Source organism: Hemitrygon akajei, chromosome 1 (assembly GCF_048418815.1).
Source record: "Hemitrygon akajei chromosome 1, sHemAka1.3, whole genome shotgun sequence".
Lineage (NCBI taxonomy): Eukaryota > Metazoa > Chordata > Chondrichthyes > Myliobatiformes > Dasyatidae > Hemitrygon > Hemitrygon akajei.
The window spans coordinates 64,804,048-64,825,519 of record NC_133124.1 but is presented as its reverse complement, the minus strand read 5'-3'; the positions used below and the strand labels follow the sequence as shown (position 1 = coordinate 64,825,519).

The 21,472-nt window shown below is 40.5% G+C and overlaps 1 long non-coding RNA gene across 1 annotated transcript; it reads right to left on the bottom strand.

Annotated features, from left to right (window-relative positions):
- Positions 1-13,680: 13,680 nt before the first annotated feature.
- On the bottom strand, positions 13,681-19,771 carry LOC140731160 (uncharacterized). The gene is made up of 3 exons (XR_012099738.1): positions 19,674-19,771; positions 19,490-19,565; positions 13,681-13,848 (listed from the first exon to the last, which is right to left on the bottom strand). It is a non-coding gene; the product is annotated as an uncharacterized lncRNA (long non-coding RNA).
- Positions 19,772-21,472: the final 1,701 nt, after the last annotated feature.

Sequence of the window (21,472 nt, the reverse complement as noted above, 5' to 3'; positions counted from 1 at the left end):
TTTTATTTAAATTAATTCTCTAATCTGATTTAAAATCTCCTGTAGGAGTTGTAACAAAATTTCCTTTCCACTTACATCGGTGACAAATCTCATGCCCTCTATCTCCTCAGCAGCTTTCAATACCCTGGCCCTGACCGCCTCATCTTCACTGGATGTTCAGTCCCTATACACTTCTATCCCCCATCAAGAAGGCCTCAAAGCTCTTCGCTTCTTTCTTGGCAAAAGAACCAACCAATCCCCCTCGACCACCACACTCTTCGGCAACTTTCTCCAGACTTGAGGGGTAGCCGTGAGCAATTCACATGGGCCCCAGCTCTGTCTACCTCTCAATAATGACGTAGAACAGTCCATGTTCCAAGCCTTCCCCAGTTATACTCAACTACGTTGACTACATTGGCACTGCTTCATCTGCCCATGCTGTACTTGTCAATTTTATCAACTTTGTCTCTAACTTCCACTCTGCCCTAAAATTCGCTTGGTCCATCTCTGGCACCTCCCTCCTGGAGACAAATTGTCAACTGACATCATTTATAAACCTAAAGATTCCCACGGTTATCTCAACTATACCTCTTCCCACCCTGTTTCCTATAAAGATCCTATTCCCTGTACTCAGTTTCTTCAACTCTGCCATACCTGTTCCTAGGAGCAGCTTCTTGTTCCAGGATGCCAAGAATTGGGTTTCCCTCCCTTCACTATTGATGCTACCCTCTCCTGCATCTCCTCTGTTTCCCATGCATCTGCACTCACCACATCTTCAGGCTGCCTTAATAGTGATAGAGTCCCTCTTGTCCTTGCCTATCACTCCATCAGCCTCTGCATTCTGCATCCTCTGGAACATCTGCCATCTCCAAAGTGATCCTATCCCTGAACATATCCCCCCCCCCCCCACCCTTGCTTTCTGCAGGGATTGCTCCCTCTGTGATTCTGTTGCCTGTTTGTCCATCCCCACTAATTCACCTCCTGGCACTTATCCCTGTAAGTGGCCTAAGTGCTACACCTTCCCCCTCACCTGCACTAAGAGCCCAGGCAGTCTTTCCAGGTAAGGCAACACTTCTGTGAATCTGCTGGGGTGCTCCCAATGTGACCGCCTCTACATTAGTGAGACCCTTGCATAGATTTTTACATAGTAAGGGAATTAAGGGTTACGGGGAAAAGGCAGGTAGATGGAGCTGAGTTTACAGACAGATCAGCCATGATCCTATTGAATGGCTGGGCAGGCTCGATGGGCCGGATGGCCAACTCCTATTTCTTGTGTTCTTGCATTCTTTGTAAATTGGGGGACCACTTTGTCGAGCATCTCCGCACCATCTGCCACAAGCGGGGCTTCCTAGTGGCCAAATATTTTAATTCCGATTCCCAATCCTATTCGAATGCATCAGTCCACACCCTCCTCTTGTGCTAGGATGAGGCCACTCTGAGGATAGAGGAGCAACACCTTGTATTCCATCTGGGTAGCCTCCAACCTGTTGACTTGAATATCGATTTCTCCTTCCAGTAAACAAATCGCCCCTCCCCCATTCCTCTATTCCCCATTCTGATCTTTTACCTCTTCTCACCTGCCTATTACTTCCCCTTGGGTTCCCTCTTCTCTTTCTCCTGAGGATAAAGCTCCTCGTCTATCAGATTCCTTCTTCTCCAGCCCTTGCTCTGTCCCATCCGCCTGGCTTCACCTATCACCTTCCAGCTCGCCTCTTTCCCCTCGCGTCACCTTTTTATTCTGGCATCTTCTCCCTTCTCAATCATGAAGAAGAGTCATGGGCTGAAACGTTGACTGTTCATTCATTTCCATAGATGCTGCCTGACCTGCTGATTTCCTCCAGCATTTTGCTTTGTATTTCCAGCATCTACAGACTTTTTCGTATTTATAACAAAACTCACACTTGATTAAGATGCCTTATTGATAATCACAGATGGAAGACGTCACGCTTATGAGACCAATTTCTAAAAAGGCTGATCAAGGAGGAGATTATGTTGCAAAGACCTTTCACTTCATCCTCCAGAAATGAGAAGGATTGACAGCCAGCTGTTTGGTTTGAAGTCTGCTATCCATCAGGCAATTATTATTTGCCAATAAAAAGTGTTTTTAGAGAAAGATTTGAAGGACAGAAATTATTTGGGTTTTTTTTCTAGACACAGCAGCTAAATCAGGCAGTTGTGAAAGACATTAGACTTAATCTATAGTTTCCAATGAGTTAACTTTTAAATGCTCTTACTGTAGGTGTGTTTCAAGTGATCTCAAAGCAGTGGGTTATGAAGTGGGAAATCATCCATGATTACTGATCCTTATTGATATCTGAAAGTGTATACATGTCAGTTAATTGTCTGATTAGCTATACTTATGACATCCTTGTAGTCAAATAGTCTACAAGCACTCACTGTGGAAGCTAATTATATAATTGCTTGAATAACTAATAAATATATCAAATGCTATAATATTGCATTTGGAGGCAGGATTTTCTGCTGGAGTCACTTCACTAGTTTAAACTTAACAGAATGTGATAGGAAATTGTTGGTCAACTGTGGCTTTGTTATGATCCTTGCATCTTTGTCCCCTGTTAATCACATAGCTATAATTAACATCTATTACTACAAACTTATCAAATCATGCAAAATGGGTGAGGAAATACTGCATGGAAGAGAGAATCATTTCAATAATATCAGTGGATTTCCAGAAAAGTTGTTTAGAGTGAGTCAGAGCTGTAGCTATTGAAAAAAGAAAAATAACAGAAATGACAGGAAAATATATTGACAGAGTTATGAAAGATGCCGGAAATTGTATTAAGAATTGTGATTCTAAAGCACATTCCAAAATAGTCTTCTGTGCACATAATTATCAAGCTTTCACAGATGAAGTTGGTTGTGCTTTTCAAAATGAAATTGTGTGCATTTATGAGGAAGTGTCAGTCATTCGTGTAAGTGTGGCGTTAGTGGGTTGACTTGTACATGGTTCAGTACGTAGTTTTCTGTTTCTATAAACCTATTTAGCCATGGAAACATCTTGGCTTATCATTTTTTTTGAGAACGTGTGTAACCACCTAGATTTGCTTGTCTGAAATAAATTTATTTTTAGTTGTCAAATTTCAATTAGGCTGCAATAAAGCCTGCGCGACAGACAGATTGCATCTATCCGTTAAGAGGCGGCCATGGAGCAAGAAAGGCATTCTGTTAAGTTTGTTCTTTAAAGTTCCAGTACCTGTTGCAAATATGCTTTCCCAGTTTTAAAAGTTATCACTGAAAATATTTTGCCCCACAGTTTTCTTACTCAGATGACAGTACTCGTGGTATATGTGTAAAGGCTACAACAATTTCTTACTCGGATGACGGTACTCATGGTATATGTGTAAAGGCTACTTTCTGAGTAGATCGATGTCAAAGATGCTGGAGGATTATTTTATCTTTTCTAGCCTACATGCCAGCAACATGCCAGAAAATGGAGAGTGTCAGTGGGCAGAAATCAGTGTAGTGTCTATCAATAAGGAGAAGGAAGATGAAAGGTCTGAAGGTGGGTAAGTCACCTGAACTAGATGGACAACACCCCAGGTTCTGAAAGAAGTGACAGAAGAGATTGTGGAGGCATTAATACTGATCTTTCAAAAAATCAACAGTCAGGAATGGTCCCAGAGGACTAAAAAAATTGCAATTATCACGTCACTTTTTAAGAAAGAAGTGAGACAAAAGACAGTGGGCCATTTAGCCTGACTTCAATGGTTAATTAAATTTTAGAGTTCATTATTAAGGATGAGATTTTAGGGCACTTGGAAGAACATAAGATAGACCAAAATCAGCATATCTTTCTTAAGAGGGGATCATGCCTGACAAATCTGTTGGAATTCTTTGAAATAACAAGCAAACTAAGTAGATGTAGTTTACTTGGATTTTCAGAGGTATTTGACAAAGTGCTGCACATAAGGCAGGTAAGGTACTAGCATGGGTAGGAGATTGGCTGACTGGCAGAAGGCACAAAGTGGGAATCAAGGGGATCTGTTTCTAGTTCACTGCCAGTGATTCGTGATATTCTCCAGGTTTGTGGATGATACAAAGAGCTGAAGGAGCAGCTTGTGTTGAGGAAGAAGGGAGTTTGCAGAAGGACTTGAACAGGTTGGGAGAATGGATGAAGAAGAAGCAGATGGAATACAGCAGATATGAAGTTATGTAGTCAAGCACTTCAGTAGAAGGGATAAAGGGATAAACTCTTTTTAATGGGGAGAAAATTCTAAAATCAGAGGTAAAGAAAATTGGGAGTCCTACTGTAAGATTTAATAAAGGGTCATTTGCAGCTTGAGTGGGTAGTAAGGAAGGCAAATGCAATGTTAGCATTTGTTTCAAGAGGGCTAGAATATAAAACCAAGGATGTCATGTTGAGATTTTATAAGGCATTGGTTAGACCACATGTGGACTATTGTGAGCAGTTTTAGGACCCATGTCTAAGGAGGGAAGCACTGGCATTTGGAAGGGTCTAGTGGGGTGTTTATGAGAATATCTTAGGGATGAAAAGGTTGACGTGAGGTGCATATGTGGGCTTTGGGCCTGTACACACTAGAGCTTGAAGGAAGGGCAGGGGCCCTGAAACATGACCTCTGTTTGCTCTTTCCAGAGATTCTGTCTGACCTGCTCAGAATTTCATACATTTTCTGTTTTTATTATCAATCTCAATGGCACATGCTTAGTTGTACTGAAAAAGCAGATTATAGCTCAGTATGTCCACTCCTCGTATGCTAAGTTTTTATCCTCCAAGCATTTGTCCTTAATCTGTAACTACAGCTAGCACATGTTTGCAGACTGTGCATGCTACTATTTTGGTGTAAATGCACTGCAATTAATTAGTGATGTCTGATCCCTGAGGCACACTGTGGAGTGAATGAATGAGTGGACTGGGGGCTCTGGTGTGTTTAAGGAAGAATTCACATTTCTGGCCCAGTGCTGTGGTGTCTGGAGATTACTGTATAGAGAGGGAGAGAGGCTGGTGCCCCAAGTTCATCCACTTGTGTGAGATAATCAAGACTGTGGGGGGAGCAAATGAGCCTGACGATTACTACCCTTGTGCAGGGTGCAGATTGGGATTAATTGGGAGATAAAATCCTGCACTCCAAGATAAGGGCTGTGGGGATTAACTGGAGGTCGCAGGGTATGGGATGATATACTGCTATGCGATAGAGGAGCTCTGGAAAACAGGCAACTTTTATTAATAAAAGTAGTCAGTATGCATCTGTTTCCTGGGACTGGTGCCACTATGTGCTTTGACGTGTATTTGTATGTTTTCAGCTGAATTTTTTTCAGAGGGGCAAGTAAATGGTCAGAATTTTATTCCCAGCCAGAAATGCATAGATCTAAGAATCTGAATTTCTAGCCTTTGAGTTTATTCAGTAACACCCTAATGCTTCAAGTAATATTTGCTCATTCAGTGAACTATAGCTTATAATAAACATAATTAATCTTGCAAACATGTAACAAATCTTGCAATATGTCAGAAACGGAGTCAAGGTTTCAGACTGACCCTCCAGCAGGACTTCTGAAATGTAAATATTAATTCTGAATAACTTTCCACAGATGATACTCAGCTTTTCCAGCATTATCTGTTTTTATTTCAGATTTACAGCTTTGGCACATTTTTAAATTTTGCATAACTCCCATAAACTGAATAGCACATGCCACTTGTTACATCTACTCTTCTGCAAATGTATCGTAGAAACAAAATTCTAAAAACATTCAATAGGTTGTGCAGTGTCTATGGAAAAAGAAAAAGGGTTAATGTTTTGGGCCAAAGAATCTTTGTTAGAACTGGTTTAAAATCAAGATTAGCACATAGTGAGTAGAGTACTGCAGGCTCATGAGGGTGTAGTGAGGAGAGTGGAAAATCAAAGTAGTCAACGTGCTTCTGCCAGTTAGTAGAATTAGAGAGGGCAAGAGGCCTGAAGGAAAAGCCCAGGTTAGATGGTAGAATGGTACAGCACAGCTTGTCTCATGATGTTGTGCCAAACTAAGTAAATTGCTCAGGAAGTTTGGAGACAGGAGAATTGGTCTGCTGGCTTGGTGAATGCTGTGGTGAAAGAAACATTCAGTACAACTTGGGCAATCTGAATTTATGACGGCAGAAGGGGGAATGGCATTTAAAGTTGTTTGAGTTTATAAATAGGCCATTCAGTTCTTGAGTTTACCTGGCATCCGAAGGAAGTGGGGGGGGGGGGGGGGGGGACTTGTTGCCAGGTCTGATATGGGGTTTTTATCCTTAAAAAGTTAATTTTGTTTCTCTTCTGACAGTCAATACTCATTTGTTGATGCAGAACTGTGTTAAGAGTATAAGCAATAAGTACAAAAGTTGGTTATTTTAAGCATTAAGTCAGCCCTTCCCCTTGAGCCTGCTCCACAATTCAGCAGGGTGATTGCTTCTTTTGTACTCAACTCTACTTTCCTGCCTAATCCCTATAATGCTTAACTCCTCTGCTATCAAGAAATGTATTGTAGTCAGACTACATGACTCTCTGGTATAGAGATTTCCAAAAGATGAACAGTCATTTTGAGAGACATTTCATTTTAACTCAGCAACCCCTTACTGTGAAACTAAGCTTTTAGTTCTATGTTGTGCCATCTAAGATAACATGGTCTTAATACTCCTGTCAAGGTCTTTCAGAATTTTGTACATGTCAATAAAATGTCTACTCATTTTTCAGACTTGAACATAAAGTTCTAATATGCTCAGTCATTCCTCAAAGCTTTATGTATTTCATCCACAGGGACACCCATATCTTTTTATTCAGCAGCATTCATAGCCTCTCTATAGAAACAAAATTCTGTTTTGCAATTACACTTTAAAACCATAAGATATAGGAGAAGAATTGGGTCATTTGGCCCATTGATTTTGCTCCATCATTTCATCATGGCTGATTTATTACCCTTCTCGGCCTCATTCATCAGCCCATATCCTTTGCCCTGATTAATCAAAAATCTAGCGACCACTGCTTTAAATATACACAATGACTTGGTCTGCACAGCCACCTATGGCAATGAAATCCACAGAATCACCACCCACTGGCTAAAGAAATATTTTCTCATCTCTGTTCTAAATGGATGTCCCACTGTTCTGAGGCTGTGCCCTCTGTCCCTAGAGTCCCCCACTATAGGAAACATCCTCTCCACTTTATCTAGACCTTTCAATATTCAATATGTTTCAACACAATCCCTCATTCTCTAAACTCAAACAAGTATGTGCCTAGAGCCATGAAATGCTTCTTGTATGTTAACCCTTTCATTCCTGCAACCATTCTCAAGAACCCATCTGGAACCTCTCCAATGCCAGCAAATCTTCTATAAGGGGCCCAGAACTGCTCACAGTACTGACTGTTTGTTAACAGGATACGGTTAGGAAATTCACTACGCAATGTGTAATTAATCAGAGCTCACACTTTATTGTCTCTGCACAAACAACAACTTAACTATGTTGACCCCTGGCCAACAGCTTAGAACATGAATTCTACTGTTCCCTCTGTACCAATACTCACTCAGACAACTTTTCTAATTTATAATAGCAAAAATAGGGATCTCCATTGGCCAAATGACTGATCCTTTCTTCACACAGTCCCTGGCATGGGGGTTCTTCCTTGTGATGGTGGGTCTCTTGAGAGAGTTATCACTGATAACAAACTCAATGTGTCCACTTTTATACTCATTCCGTACCAATTGAAATATTGCATTCCATTGTCACTGGCTGTAGGTCATCTGATTGACCTGTAACACCTTTTTGTTGGCTTTGCTCCAGACCAGCATCCATTTATTGTCCTCTTCCCAGCAAGTGACAGACAGTAATTTATGGCTCTTCTCTTCAGTAACCAGCTCGAATCACTCCAGGCAGATACTAACCCAAAACATTCACAAATCTGCAAGTTTTATATTATTTCAAAGAACACCTCACAAATAGCTTCTTATTGGAAATGATCTCCAGTTCAGCAGATTATCTGAAACATCATTGTGTCCACTTTAAAATACAGAAAGCAACATCTCAAAATGGAAGATGTATAACAGTGCCACAAAATGGTAAATTCCATCTCCAAGCCCGTGGCGGGTACAAAGACAATTTATCTGTCTGCTTCCACGGTCATTGACCCATTCAAGTTCAAGAGTTTAAGTCTACCATGACCAACAATACACTAGGTGCAGTCTGACCAAAGCCTTTATAAAGTCTCAACTTGATATCCTTGCATTGGGTCTCTAATTCTCTCAAAATGTATGCTGACACTGAATTTGCCTTCCTTACCACCAACTCAACCTGCAAAGTAATCTTCAGAGAATTCTGCACGAGGATTCATAAGTCCCTTTGCATCTCCAGTTTTAAAAAAATTTTCTCCCCATTTAGAAAATTGTCCACACCTTAATTATTTCTATCAAAATGTATAACCATGCACTTCTCTACACTATATTCCATCTGCCACTTCTTTGCCCATTCTCCCAATCTGTCTGTCCTCTGCAGACACCCTGCTTCCTCAACAACACCGGCCCCGCCAGATATCTTATTGTCTGCAAACTTGACCACAAAGCTATCAATTCCTTCATGCAAATCATTGACATCTAACGTGAAAAGAAGTGGAACACCACTAGTCAATGGCCACCAACTAGAAAAGCCCCCCTTTATTCCCACTCTGTCTCCTGCTAGTCAGCCAATGTTCTATTCATGCTAGTACTTTTCCTGTAATACCATGGGCTCTTATCTTGTTAAGAAGCATCATGTGTAGCATCTTGTCAAAGGCCTTCTTAAAAATCCAAATAAACAACATCCACTGACTGCTTTGTCATGCTGACTTTAGCCTATTTTGTCATGTACCTCCAATTATCTTGAAACCTCATCCTTAATAGTAGGCTCCAACATCTTTCTAACCACTGATGTCAGGCTAAACAGCCTATAAATTGCTTTTCCTCTAACTCCCTCCCTCCCTCCCTTAAAGAATAGACTAACAGTTACAATTTTCCATTCCTCTGAAATCAGTCCAGAATCTAATGAATCTTGAAAGATCATTAGTAATGCCTCTAATTTCTTCAGCTACTTCTTTAATAACCCTGGGGTGTAATCTATTTGCTCCAGGTGACTTATCTACCTTCAGACTTTTCAGCATCTCAAGCATCTTCTACTTAGTAATAGCATTGATACTATGGCTTTTAGTTGGCTTTTGTTGGTATTCATGTTTCCTAATCCTCTACTTTCCCACCAACTTTTGCTATATTATATGCCCTCTTTTTTTTTTGCTGTCTCTTGACTTCCTTTATTAGCCATGGTTGCCTCATCCTCCCTTTAGAATACTGGTTCATCACTGGGATGTAACTTTCCTGCACTATCATATTGCTCCTAGAAGCTCCAGCCATTGCTGTTCTGTCGGCAACTTCCAATTAACTTCGACCAGCTCTTCTCTCGTGCCTCTGCAATTCACATTACTCAATCGTAATTTTGATTCATTCTCCTTCTCAAACCGCAGGGTGAATTATATCATATTATGATCACTGCGTCCTAAGGGTTCCTTAACCTTAAGCTTTCTAATGTAATGACAAAAACCGATAACACCCAATCCAGAATTGTCTTTTCCCTATTGAGTTCAACCATAAGCTCGTAGCATTCTACAAATTCCCTCTCTTGGGATTCAGCATCAATCTGATTTTTCCCAATCCACCTGCATATTGAAAACTCCTGTAACAATCACAAAATTACTCTATTTTACATGCGTTTTCTGTCTCCCATGGTAATTTGTAGCCCACATCTTGGCTACTGTTTGAAGGTCTGTAAACAAATCCCATCAGAGTAATTTACCCTTGTTTCTTAACACTACCCACACATCTCCCATACCTGTAATGTACCAACAAAGACAGGTGTATAGGGATTCCAACACCTGCAGTTTCCCCCCAAGTCACACACCATCCTGACTTTGAACTGCATCACTTATCCTCTTTAATTGCTAGAGTTTAGATCCTGGAATGATGGCAACAGCATTGTGGAAATATTTTCACTGAAAGTGTCTGCAGACAGACAAAGATGAAGCTCACGTGCCTCTTTATCAAGGGCAGTTAGCGAAGGGAAATAAAAGCTATCCTTACCAGCAATGACCAAGTCTCAGAAACAAATATAAAATGCCCAAATCCATTTTTGGTATCTGGTGTCCTGAGGGTTTTTTTTTTGTCCAGCAAGATACGGTAGCTGTATGTTCAATTGATTTTATTAAACTTTGGTTTCTCTTCATTGCTTTATTAAAATCATGTGAATTCATGCAAATCTTCAGCTTGGGAGAGTTATCCACAAATCCTAACCTTGAAACCCAAGACGTAGGAGTGTCTGCTGGCAGTGTGCTCTCTGCCTCTGTCAGTCTGTCAAGCTCAGCCTACAGTTTCTCTTTGATAACTACTAGAAAAATTCTCAGACAATGTATTCAGACTGCTTAACCCTCATCTCCCTCTCGTATTCAAATTCTTTCAACAATTTCATCTGGGAATTTTCTTATTCAGTGTAGAAGTTTTATCTTCAGCAGCCTTCAATTTCAACAAGTTCCCTGTCGGTGCAGTTACCAATTTCACCTCTGTGGTTACACGACCATCTGGTATATGTATGCACTTCTCATCAGCAATCACATGTTCAACGTTTAAAGTTCAAAGTAAATTTATCATCAAAGTACAAATGTCACCATATTCAACTATGAGATTCATTTTCTTGCAGGCATACTCAGTAAATAAATAATAGGCCAATAACCATAATAGAAGCAATCAAAGACCACACCAAATTGCGCATTCAACCAGTCTGCAAATGACAACAAGCTGTGCAAATACAAAAAGAAAGGAACAGTAATAATAAATAATAAATATCAAGAACATGCGAGGAAGAGTCCTTGAAAGTGTGTCCATAGGTTGGGGAAATATTTAATTGATGGAGCAAGTGAAATTGAATGATGTTATCTCCTCTGGTTCAAGAGCCTGACGGCTGAGGGGTAATAACTATTCCTGAACCTGGAAATTGGTCCTGAGGTTCTTGTATCTTTCTAATGGCTATAGTGGAAGAGAGCAGGTGATGGGGGTCCCTGATGACGGATGCTGCTATCCCTTGACAACGCTCCATCTTTCACCTTTCATGGATTCAAGTTTTGTCCGATATTGCCACTTTGCCTGTGAGATGGCTTTCTAGAGATTGTACTGGGCTTCTTGTTACTTTCTTGGTCACCAGACTTGAATGCCTCTGATCCAGCCCTCAGCAGATTGCGGATCTCATAGTTCATCCAGGGCTTCTGGTTGGGGAAGAATGAATGAGTTTGTGAGGTCACAGATGTCTGTTTCTATTATCCCTTCTCTTTAGTAAATACAGTACTAATGCGAACTACTTAGGAACTCGCCCACATCTCCATCTCCAAGTTCATGTTCCCTCTTTTACACTTGAGTGATCATAGCATCTCCCCAGTTGGGCAGAAAAATGGTTCGTCACAGCCAAGAAGGGCCAAAAGGCTTGTTTCTGTGCTGTAATGTTCTATGGTTCTAGTTATCCTCTTGCTCTTGAGCTATGTATAAAATGCTTTTGGATTCTCTTTAATCCTACTTGCAAAGGACTTTCCATGGCTGCTCCTCCTTGAGATCTTTTCTGGCTTCTTTATAATCCTTAAGGATCTGTTTGATTTTTAATTTCCTAAGCCTCACATACATTTCTCTTTCTTGACTAAGTTCACCATTTCTCTCAACATCAAAAGATGTGGAATGCCTGAAGCAGTTGTTCCCATTAATGGGGATCGGGGTCAGTCACCTGGCCAGGCTCATTCTCTAACAGCAGATGCCGTACAGTCCCTCCTTTTTGTTAGGCCACCTACATGTTGATTTAAGAAACTCTGCTAGATGCAACTCACAAATTAAGCCCTGTGTAAACCTCTTGCACAAGGAGGTCCAAGTCTATATTAATGAAGTTGAAGCCACCTAATACAACAATCTTTTTGTTTTAATGCTTTTCCCTTACCTGCCTGTACATCTGTTCCGCCAAGTCCTGGTGACTATTGGGGGATGAAGAGGGAATATCTTCAGTGTAGATCATTAGATTAATTACACCTTTTTAATATTTGAGTTCTAGCCATATAACAATTACAACATGGAAACAGGCCATCTCGGCCCTTCTAGTCCGTGCTGAACACTTACTCTCACCTAGTCCCACCTACCTGCACTCAGCCCATAATCCTCCATTCCTTTCCTGTCCATATACCTATCCAATTTTGTTTTAAGTGACAAAATCAAACCTGCCTCTACCACTTCTACTGGAAGCTCGTTCCACACAGCTACCACTCTGAGTAAAGAAGTTCCCCCTCATGTTACCCCTAAACTTTTGCCCCTTAACTCTCAACTCTTAACTCTTGTCCTCTTGTTTGAATCTCCCCTACTCTCAATGGAAAAAGCCTATCCATGTCAGCTCTATCTATCCCCCTCATAATTTTAAATACCTCTATCAAGTCCCCCCTCAACCTTCTACGCTCCAAAGAATAAAGACCTAACTTGTTCAATCTTTCTCTGTAACTTGGGTGCTAAAACCCAGGTAACATTCTGGTAAATCTCCTCTGTATTCTCTCTATTTTGTTGTCTTTTCTATAATTCGGTGACCAGAAATGTACACAATACTCCAAATTTGGTCTTGCCAATGTCTTGTACAATTTTAACATTACATCCCAACTCCTATACTCAATGCTCTGATTTATAAAGGCCAGCATACCAAAAGCTTTCTTCACCACCCTATCCACATGAGATTCCACCTTCAGGGAACTATGCACCATTATTCCTAGATCACTCTCTTCTACTGCATTCCTCAGTGCCCTACCATTTACCATGTATGTCCTATTTTGATTATTCCTACCAAAATGTAGCACCTCACACTTATCAGCATTAAACTCCATCTGCCATCGCTCAGCTCACTCTTCTAACTGGCCTAAATCTCTCTGCAAGCTTTGAAATCCTACTTCATTATCCACAACGCCACCTATCTTAGAATCATATAAACTCACTGGATGAGTCCTCCATTGTGTCTTCTGTGTTATAGCTATGGTGAATGGCACAAGCACATGCCCTCCCTAGCCTCTTTTTACTTCCTTTTTTCTAACACCCTCTGTCAACCAGGTCTCTGTTATGGCCATAACATCATAATTCTTTCACCTTTGTCTTTACCACAATCTATGCAGATCAGAGATAACATCTCCACCTTGCTGATAATCAACACTGGTGCTTAGCCCACTGTTCTAATATCTCTACATGCATGACAGTGTGGCTAGGCACTGCTCAAATGCCATCTATACTGATGACACAATTATTGCTGGCAGAAATTTAGATGGCGACAATAAGACGTACAAGATTGAGAGGGATGAGCTGGTTGAGTCGTTTCACAACACAACCTTGCACTCAATGAGAGTGAGATCAAAGAATTGATTGTGGACTTTAGAAAAGGTAAGATGAGGGAACACACACCAGTCCTCATCAAGGGATCAGAAGTGGAAAGAGTGAACAATTTCAAGTTCCTGAGTGTCAACTTCTGAGGATTTATCCTGGGTCCAATCTAGTGATACAATTACAAAGAAGGCACAACAGCAGCTATGTTCTATTAGGATTTATTATGTCACCAAAGAGACTTGCAAATTTCTACAGATGTACTGTGCAAGGCATTCTAACTGGCTGCATCACCGTCTGGTATGGTGGGGTGGGGGCACAGCACAAGATCAAAATAAACTGCAGAAAGTTGTAAATTCAGTCAGCTCCATCATGGGGACTAGTCTCCCTAGTATCCAGGACATCTTCAAAGAGCGATGCCTCAAAATGGTGGCATCCATCATTAAGGACCCCGATCATCCAGGACAAGCCCCCTTCTCGTTGCTACAAACAGAAAGGAGATACAGGAGACTGAAGGCACACACTCAACAATTCAAGAACAGCTTCTTTCCTTCCACTATCAGATTTCTGAACAGGCATTGAACCCATGAACACTACCCTACTACTTTTTTTCCTTTTTGAACTACTTAATTTAAATGTATATATTTACTGTTATTTGCAGTTTTTATTATTATGTATTATGTACTGATACTGCATAACAATGAACTTCACAACATATACCAAAGATATTAACCTGAGTCTGAAACAAATTAATCTCAGAATAAGTAGAGATAATTAGTAAATTAGTTTGTTATTACCATATGTACTGAGGCATTGTGAAATAACATGGTTTTGCATGCCTTCCATACAGATAACTTCATAACAATGGTGCACTGAGGTAGGACAACCTCACCCACCTTAGCAGTCACCTATTCACTAAATTGCCATCAGGGAGATGCTGCAAGTCCATCACCACCAGGACTATACATCATCTCTGAAGTTTCTTTCCTATTGCTATCCAGCTTCTGTACAAAACTCACTCAGGTGTAGTACCCTAACTATCTCTGCACAACATCCTTCAAATGGTCTTTCCTGCTCTTGTTCTGTTGATAATTATTGTCCCTGATCATATGTTCACATTAATTTGATTATTGACATTTGTGAGTGTGACTGTTTTGCTAATTGTTGATTGCTCATGGCTGTTTGCACTATCGTCTTGTAAATTGTTGGTTGCTATTGTGTTGTCTGTTATGGCATTGTCCTATGTTTTATGCTTGGCACCGAACCACAATCAATTCTGGTATGTCTCACAAACTGGCAATAAAGTGATTCTGAAAAACAACAGAATATAGCGTAAAAGTTGCAGTTTCAGAAAGTGTGCAATATCGATAAACAATAAGAAGGCATTTTAATCTTTTGCTAATTAGGAGGAGGGAGAAGAGAGAATGTCCGGCTGGGTAAGAAATTTGACTATATTAGCTGCTTTGCCAAGACTGCAAGATATTTGTTCTGGAATCAAAGATTTCCTCTAGAGAACTCAACCTTTAATTGTTCTTTCTCACCTATAAGACACATGGGATAGGTGACTCTTCACTGTTTGTCATATTTAACCGCTAAATCTGCTGGTGTCAGGATCTGAGCTCCTATCTTGTAACGTTAAATTGAGTGACAGTTGATCTTCCATTCATTGCCTTACTTTTTTCCTATGATGAAGAAGCAGGTCACAAATATTGCCTGTCTGAGAGTAAAAGCTTTTGTGGTGACAGAAATATTTGGCAGGGGTGGAGAGAGTGTAAGTCACAGAAAGTAATATGTTTATAAAATCTGCTTTTATTGATAGTAGAAGGGGACAAAATGTGACAAAGAGGAGTAGGCATTTGGAGGTTTCCATCCCTAATTTCTGAGCTATATGCTATGACCACAGGCACAATGACTGCTTTCTCCATGATGGTTTCTCAATGATGTGACTGTAACTGCAGCTTAATGTCTTCAGTTCTGCATCGCCTTGTCTCGTACAAGAAATTTATCATTTTGTAGCAGTAGTACTGAACAAAGACATTGTTACCATAAATTACAAAAATAAATAATACAATAAAAGGGATAACAAGATAATCTTCATAGATTCACAGTTGGGATTGCACTTAAGGAGATAGAAGGCATAAGAGAGAGATGAGTAACCTGTTTGAAATAACTTGGAAAATGTGCAGCTCGGGTGGTTGATGGTTGGGTTGAGTTGCTCTCAGATCTTGGCAATCCATTTGCAAATGTTTCATCACCATATGAGGGGAGGTATGGTGATGAAACAATTGCCAAGATCGGAGAACAACTCAACCCAACCAATAACCTGTTTCTTTAATGGAGAGGTTAGTAATTGCATGTCAAATTTCCAAAGTTCAAAGTAAATACTATTACCAAAGTACATATGCATTGACATGTACAACCCTGAGTTGATAAGTTTCATCACCAGCCTCAAAATATTTCATCCCTGTGGAAGTAAGTGCTATTGGGTGATGGTCATTGAGACAGGTCACCACAATCTTCTTGGGCACTACTATAATTGAAGCCTTCTTGAAACAGGTGGGTACCATATACTGCCAAAGCGGGAGGTGAAAGAGCTAAGTGAACACACCAGTTGATCAGTACAGGTCTTCAGTACATGGCTAGGTACCCCATGTGGGCCATATCACCCTGGATTCACCCTCCTGAAGGCATATTGGATTCAGAGACTTAAATCCTACAACAGGCTCTCATTTCTCTCCAATACAACAATCTTGCCCTCAGGTCAATTTTGTTCTCCAGTGACTGCATATTAGCCAACAAGATGCTGGGTAGAGGGGGCCTCATCCCTCTGTGATTCAGCTTGGCTCAGATTGTCCTTCCAGTCATGGAGATGAACTTTGGTCCTTTTAAATGTGCCATACCTGACTGGGCCACTGAGACCTTCAAACAATCATGAGATCTGTAGCTCAATAAGTCGATATAAAAGTACATTGCTTGGAGGAAAGTTACGTGCTTCAGATTGCAGTGAGAGTAACTCGAAAGAGGTATATATAAAAGAATATTTAGAACTTTTGTTTGTAGCCCACAGAACTTTGCTGGTGATCTCTGGAACAATCTTGTTGGGTTAAGACAAATAATTAAAATATTAGAAGGACATCTGTTGAAAGGATTCAAAAGATCATGATGGAAGTTGTATATAGGCTGCCAAACAGTAACCAGGATGTCGGCTTCAAATTACAACAGGAGGTAGAAAAAGCATGTCAAAAGGGCAATGATGCAATAGTCATTGGGGATTTCAATATGCAGGTAGATTGAGAAAATCAAACTGGTGCTGGATCCCAAAAGAGAATTTGTAGAATGCTTAAAACATGGCTCTTTAGAACCGATTGTGGTTGAACCCACTAAGGGAACAGAAATTCTGGATTGGGTGTTATGTAATGACCCAGATTTCACGAGGGAACTTAAGGTAAAGAAACCATTAGGAGACAATGATCATAATATGATAGAAATCACCTTGCTGTTTGAGAAGGAAAAGCTAATGTCAAAGGTTCATTTATTATTAAAGCCGGTATCCACATGCAAATCTGAAATTTGTCTTCTCCAGATGGCCACAAAACAACAAGATAGAACATGAAAGTTGTTCAGAGATAAACATCAAACTCACACCCACCCCTGCACGAAGAAGTACAGTGTCCTGATCATCAACCGCCAAAAAACCCTCCCCACCCCCCCAACATAAAACAGAACAGGAACAATGACCCCCAAAATACAACCACTCCCCTCGCACAAGAAAATGAAAAAAGGATGGGTGATAACAAAACCCAAGATATAAAAACTGTAAGTCTGAAGAAGTCCACGGCCAGAAATGCAATCGTCCAATCCATAAACGCAGAACCACGATACTATCCTATTATATTACTGACAGTCATTGGCTGGAGTTTGTGAGAGCTATTCAGAAGGCCCAGGAAAGAAACATCCCAAAGATGAAGAAGTATTCTAAAGGGCGGATGAGGCAATTGGAGCTGACAAGGTAAGTCAAAGACAGCAGAAAAACAAAAGCGAGGGGGTATAACATTGCAAAAATTAGTGGGATGGTAGAGGATCGGAAAGCTTTTAAAAAGCAATGGAAGGCAACCAAAAAAGCCATAAAGAGAGAAATGGTGAAATATAAAGGCAAGATAGTCAATGATATAAAAGAGGATACATAAATATTTTTCATATATACCTGTATAAAGAATAAAAGAAAGATGAGAGTGGATTGCATTCAGCTGGAAAATGACACTGGAGAGGTAGCACTGGGGGACAAAGAATGGCAGACAAACTTATTAAGTATTTTACATCAGCCTTCACTGAAGAAGACACTAGCAGAATGCCAGAAATGCAAGAGTGTCGGGGGGCAGAAGTGAATGTTGTTGCTGTTGCCTGGGAAGCTGAAATGTCTGAAGGTAGATAAGTCACCTGGACCAGATGGACTACACCTCCAGTTTCTGAAGGAGGTAACTGAAGAGATTGTGGAAACATTGGTAATGATCTTTCAAGAATGATTCCGGAAGACTGGAAAATTGTAAATGTCACTCCACTCTTTAAGAAGTGTGGGAGAAAGAAGAAAGGAAATTATAGGCCAGTTAGCCTTACTTCTATGATTGGAAAGGTGTTGGAGTCTATTATTGAGGATGAGGTTTTGGGGTACTTGGAGGCACATGTCAAAATGGGCCAAAGTCAGCAAGGTTTTCTTAAGGAGAAATTTTGTCTGACAAACCTGTTGGAATTCTTTCAGGAAATAATAGGCAAAAGAGACGGTCAGTGGATGTTGTTAATTTGGATTTCCAGAAGGCTTTTGACAAGGTACCGCCCCTAAGGCTGTTTAACAAGTTAAGTGCACATAGTATTACAGGTAAGATGCTAACAAAGATAGAAGATTGGCTAACTGGCAGGAAGCAAACAGTGGGAATAAAGGAGGCCTTTTCTGATTGTCTGTCAGTGAAGAGCGGTATTCCACAGGGGTCTGTATTGGGACTGCTTCTTTTCACATATGTTCATGATAGGATAAAGGAATTGATGGCTTTGTGGACAATGTGTCTGCAGAAGGACTTGGACAGATTGGGTGAATGGGCAAAGAATATAGAGTAGAGAAGTGTATGTCATGCACTTTGGTATAAAGGCTTTGGACTGTTTTCTAAATGGGGAGAAAATTTTAAAAAAATCCTCGTGCAAAGGGACTTGTGAGTCCTCATGCAGGACTCACTAGTGGTTAACTTGCAGGGTGAGTCAATGGAAATGTATGCAAATGCAATGTTAGCATTCATTTCGAGAGGACTTGAATGGAAATCAAGGATGTAATGCCAAGGTTTTATAAGGCATTGGTCAGACTGTACTTGGAGTATTGTGAGCAGTTTCGGGCCCCTTATCTCGAAAAGATGTGTTGGTATTGGAGAGAATCCAGAGGTGGTTCACAGGAATGATTCCAGGAATGAAAGGATTAATGTATGAGCAGTGTTTAATGGCTCTGAGCCTGTGCGTGCTGGAATTTAGAAGAATGAGGTGAGATTTATCAAATATTGAAAGGCCTAGATGGCATGGATGTGGAGAGGACATTTCCAAAAGTGGGAGAGTCTAGGACCAGAGAGCACAGCCTCAGAATAGAGGGACAGGACATTCATTTAGAACAGTGAGGCAAAATGACTTTAGCCAGAGGGTAGTGAATCTGTGGAATGGCTGTGCAAGCAGTGTCTTTGGGTACATTTAAGGTGGAGGTTGGTAGGTTCTTGATGAATCATGCATCAAGATTACAGGGAGATGGCAAGAGAATGGAGTTGAGGAGAATGGTGGAGCAGACTCAATGGGCTGAATGGCCGAATTCTGCTCCTATGTCTTATTGTCTTATGGAGTTGAAGGAAACTATTTTTACCCAAGGGATGCACCATGGACAGAGTACTGGGAAGTAAGGTTAACCTGGACTTTTTGGGTCAATTAGCTCCCTAAAATATCATACGTTTTAATGATTCTATGACTTTTTTAAATATCTGTCTTCCTAGATAATGCTCCATTTTTTCCCAGCATTTGAAGAGCATTCTGTTTTGAGGGGGTGAGTATATTGTGGAGGAAAGCTGAAAGATTTGATCCTGTTATGTAACAACACACCTACCAATAGTTCATCAGCAGCAACGATAATGCCTATGAAGAAGCCACATCGTCCCACATTTCTGTAAAAGCCTTCAGCACTGTCAGGATGGAGAAGCAAGGGAGAGGAGAAAAACAATTTTATTTTTAATATTCATGCAGCAAGGAAAATGGCAATAAAAAGTAAAGCAAAATTAGAAAATGTTTACTTGAAGATGGATGCACAAGGCTCACATCAAACTGAATTTCGGCCTCGTTTCCAATAATCTGGACATCCGGACACAAACCAGGTGCTCTTAGCAGTCCTCCAGACTGATGGTTCCATCAGTCCTGGGACTCGAGCTTTAGACACTGCTCAGAAAAGAAGAACAAGTGCACAGATATCAATGATACTGTACCAACATAGAATAATCTGCTCATGAATTTCCTTGTTACAGCATTACAGACCTAGCAACACTGATCAAACCATGTGCTCTTGCCAAATTTCAGCAAGTGATCCAGTGATTAGAACTTAAGTGGACCAGCAGCATAATTATTAAAATCACAAGTGCAGATCAGAAGCAAATGGTTCACCTTGTAATCTTTCCAGTCTCTAAAAGCACAAGTCAGGATTGCAATGGAACACTCCTCAGTTGCCTGGATGAGTGCATCTCCAACAACTCTCATGAAGATATATGCCTCCCAAGCCAAAACACGCTGTTAGATTGGCTCCCATCCACAGCACACATTCATTCCTACCACCACCAGTGCAGTACCTATAATATGCACGATATGCAAAATGTACACTGGGGCTAACTCACCTTCTCTATTCCAATGCCAGTTCTTGAACTCACAACCTCCACCACTAAGAGATTCAGATAATGGGAACATCACTAGATTTGGCTTTCCTTCTAAGTTTGTACACCATCCTGACTTATCACCAGTCCTTCATTTCAGTGGGACTAAATCTTGAAACTCTGTATCCAGTGGCACTAAGAGGTACCTTCACCAGGGAGACTGCAATAGATCAAGAAGACAACATACCACCACCTTTTCAAAAATAATTAGGGCTAAAAATGTGTTCTGGCCCTGCCATATTTAAGCAGCTTGATAACTGGGTACAGGAGGTTTCGATGTAATTTGTTACACATAAAAATATGTAACATAAGTTTCCTTTTCTGCCGCAAATACCTTGAATTATAAGATTTAAAGAGGAGTGGAGGAATACAAACAGCTTGATGCTCAGGTCATTAAAACTGGTTGCTCATACAGTTGGGACTAGAAAAAGGAATACAGTATTGAATTACTGATCCAGAGTTATTCTATGTTCCACTGCTTGGTTATGTTCCTTCAAATTTATCTTGAGGTGAGTTGTTAATATTTTGAACCGAACAATCAACATAATAGAAAATATTTACATGGTGACCTTGTCACACTGGCTGATTTGAGTGGTGCATTGCTACTGATGAGAAAACTATCAAACAGTCTAATGACATCCTGATACAAAGAAGGTAATGTCATAGCTAAATGCTGTGGTACCAAGGTTCTGAGTTTAATCTTGAACCTAGTGCTGTCTGTGTGGAGTTTGCACATTTCCCGGTGATGATACGAGGTTCTTCATTGACCGATACATTGTGGACAACATCCCTCCCCATAATTGGCAGTATCTACAGGAGATGCTGTCTCAAGAAGGTAACATTTATCATCTGAGATCCCCACCATCTGGGCTATGCCATCAATTTTCAACTAGCACTTGTCAGGAGATGCAGAAGCCTGAGGTCCCACATCACTGGTGTCAAGAGCAGCTACTTCCTTTCATCCATCAGTTCTTGAACCAATCAGCAAAGCTTTAATCACTGCAGTTTAGCAACACGATGACCGTTCTGATCACTTTGCACTAAAATGGACTTAATTCTTATGTTCTAATTGAGTTCTTTCTTGTAAAACCTGTGTATAAGTAGCTTAATTTAAGTTTTTTTTTCTGCGAATGCTTCTTATGATGCCTTGTGTCTGAGATGCTGCTGCAGTA